This window comes from Arachis duranensis, chromosome 7 (genome assembly GCF_000817695.3).
Source record: "Arachis duranensis cultivar V14167 chromosome 7, aradu.V14167.gnm2.J7QH, whole genome shotgun sequence".
In the NCBI taxonomy this organism is placed as follows: domain Eukaryota; kingdom Viridiplantae; phylum Streptophyta; class Magnoliopsida; order Fabales; family Fabaceae; genus Arachis; species Arachis duranensis.
This window is the reverse complement of record NC_029778.3, coordinates 19,350,470-19,354,030: the sequence shown is the minus strand read 5'-3', so window position 1 is coordinate 19,354,030 and position 3,561 is coordinate 19,350,470.

Sequence of the window (3,561 nt, the reverse complement as noted above, 5' to 3'; positions counted from 1 at the left end):
TAGTTATCCTTGTATACAGTATATAAATCAATGTCCCACTTTATATGATTTTTTTTATCATCTCAACGACTAAAACTTAATTAAGTTTAAGTTTTTATTCCTGAGTTTTCTGTATTGAAGGTTTGTAATATATATTATTTTCATTATCAAAGGAAGTGGCTAAGAAGTCCTTGGAAAAAGCTGCAGAGTGTGTGAGATGCCTTGAGGAAGATATGGCAAAGGCTAGGTAAGTTGTTTATTTGTTCTCAGATGCATCATACTATATTTTATATACTGTTGTGTGCAGTAATTACATTAAAATATATATGACTTTTCTTTTTAAATTCATTAACAGAAAAATTAGAAAAATCAAAAAAATTAAAGAGGTTTATATGATCAATTCTGTTCTCAGACCATCTGCCTTAGTGCCACAACAAACAAACTCTCAAACATACAGCAGCAGGCTAAAGAATATGCAGCTTTGATCATGGAAGAACTAGACCCTAAAGAGATAGGATTTATCATGGTATTTACATCATCCTATTTCAGATCGTTTTGGTATAAATCTTATCAAAATTAAGTAAAATTAGTCACTATTACAGTTTCACATACAGATAAGTTCTTTTTTGGGGGCGTTTTAGGGTTATAGGTTCTTTTTTGGGTACTGATTTGCCAAAAATAGATTAAGCCAGGGGATTCATGTTTGGTCCATCAATTGCATTGGTGATATTGGTGCAAAATTGATATATCTGTCTCAATTCATTTTTAATTTACAATTTAGGTTGATAATTCTCATTTTACTGTTTGAAGCAATGCCGTTTTTCCCTTTTGCACTTGAAATTAAACTGATTGGCATGATTTTGTGAATTTTGCATTCAGCTTTAATGAGAATAATAAAAAACCAACAAGTTGAGAAGAGAAAAAGTAAGTGATCAATCAAATAGATACCGTGGTATTGTATCTTATTTATTTAATTTAATGAGCAGGCTTATTATCTTATGAATCTACTCTGAATTCTGTTTGCGTGAACATTTTTATTTTACTGTATGAATAGTACATGATAGGAGTTAAAGTTAATTTTTTGTGTTTATGTTGCTTGCTTCGTTTTCTCTACATGTTCCTCTTTTGTAAAAGGGAGAGATTAAGCATCAAATTCTAAATAGTATCATCAAAGATTCGATAAGATTAATAGAGATCAAAAGCAACTAACTTATCCTGTGACCTCATTTATTGGGGCACTAGTTTATGCATTAGCTGCTGTTTTTGTAGTATGTCAGTTCAAAACTAACTAGTATTTTGAATATTTGCACTGACAAAGACACAATGCACATATATATCCAAATCAGTTAGATATATCTATGTTTATGAGTTACAAAATATAAATCTGATTAACTTGTTTCTAAATTCTTGTTAACAAGTATAGACTTTTTTGACCTGTCCTTCTCTTGTGGTTTTTCTGCTGATATATAATTCAGATTCAGCTTTTATCTCAGTTAAAGTAAGTAATCAAACAAGTTCTCCTGGTTCTGTTCACATTGATAATTTGGATAAGGTGAATTTTTTATAGCCCTTTTATTCTGTTTCTTCTGAACTTCCATCTTTGGTTAATAAATTGCTTACTCTCTTTTATTTAGTGAAGCTTTCATGGCCCAAGACATTGGTCAATAAGTGGTTGAATATCAAGTGCAAAACTGATAACTTTCAAGCAGATGATGACGTTGATGATGATGTCTTTTATCAAGGTAATTGACCAATTTTTCACATGGCTTCAATGCAATCTAGGACTCTAGAATTGAGATTCTTAGCTTTCATTTAAAAAGATTGTTTTTTATTTACTTTTTAAATGGCTAGACTAGTTAACTATACATATATCTTTTCAATAATACACCCTCAATTCTGTTTAGCTTTTGTGAGCAATGTTCTTTTCTTTTCTTTCTTTGTTTATTTAATTTACCCTTAGTTATGTTGTTTTCCAGCTTCCATGGTTTTTCCTATCATTATTGGTACCTCCAAAATTTTTTTTTGTTTTGTTTTGTTGTGTTGTGTTTGATTGAGTGACATGATTAAATAACAGTGGAAAGAGCACAGTTTTATTTACTTTATGATTTTTCTTTTTGCATTTGGGATATTGGTGCAAAATTGATATATCTGTCTCAATTCATTTTTAATTTTACAATTTAGGTTGATGATTCTCACTTTACTCTTTGAGACAATGCCGTTTTTCCCTTTTGCACTTGAAATTAAGCTGATTGGCATGATTTTGTGAATTTAGCATTCAGCTTTAATGAGAATAATAGAAAAGCAACAAGTTTGTTTTCTTGTATTTTTAATCTTTAATCTGATACTTGCAATTGGAACATGTGCTTCATTTGTTGCTCTTGCCAGGCAGACTTTTCAGAATTCATTCGGTTCTATGATTTTGTTTTCTTCATGTGTCGCGAGAATGGTCAAAAGAATATTTGTAAGTAGCCCGGTCATTTCCTTCAACATTATCTTGTATTGATTGCGTATGGTGGTGAATCAGTATGCAAAATCCTTACATGGTTCTCTTTTTGAATTATGATAATCTGCAGCTGTAAGCAGGGCAGTAACTGCTTGGAAATTAGTTCTTGCTGGGAATGAACAAGGGAATGAACACTAATACAATTGTTAAGGCCAAGAGTTTTCTTGATGGTGATGAAGATCAGCATGAAAAAGATTTGTTTGAGAAGAATTTGAAGGTGTTTCAGAATATTTTTTAGTCATTATGCCGAGATTAGAAGATTAATGATTTTTTGTTTGTTAAGTTCTTTTCGGATATAGAGTGCAAACTTTGCATTTTAATTGATATGTGATACAAGTTTCATGTGACTTAAATTATCTCTTTTTAAGATTATGTCTTTGAATTGTGTAAAGATGATTTTTATTATTTAAAAAAATTATTTAGTATAATTATGTGTTTAATTTTATTTTATAATATTTAACTCATTTAATTAAAAATGTAAAATTATATATGTAATAATATTATTAAATATTATGTTGTATAAAAAATTATTAGAATATTATATATATATATATATAGAAAATTAGAAAAAAACAATGAAGGACCTAAGGCTACACTTATATAGAGTAGCTATAATATACAATGTGGCTACGGTTTACAAGTGATGCACTAGCGTTGAAAAGCGTAGCCTATTCTGGTAAAAATGGAAGCTGAAAAGCGTAGCCTTTGGTCCTGGACAGCATAACTTGAAAAGCGTAGCATATTCCCAAACGCCAAAAGTGTAGCCCTTGGTGCTGAAAAGCGTAGCCTTTGAGAATAGGCAACGGCCGAATAGTAATCACCCCAAAAAGTGTAGTCGTAGCCCAAAAAGCGTAGTCGTAGCCTAAGGCACCGAATAGGAATCACCCCAAAAAGCGTAGCCGTAGTCCAAAAAGCATAGCCGTAGCCTAAGGCATCATTTTTTTTTTCACTTTTTGGCAACACTTTTCAAGTGTACCTGAATGGGTGTTTTTCTTGTAGTGTGTTATGACTGTTTAGTTGCTCCACTTTAATGTGTTGAACTTTCTTTATTTCAACTAAAAAAACTTATATATATATAT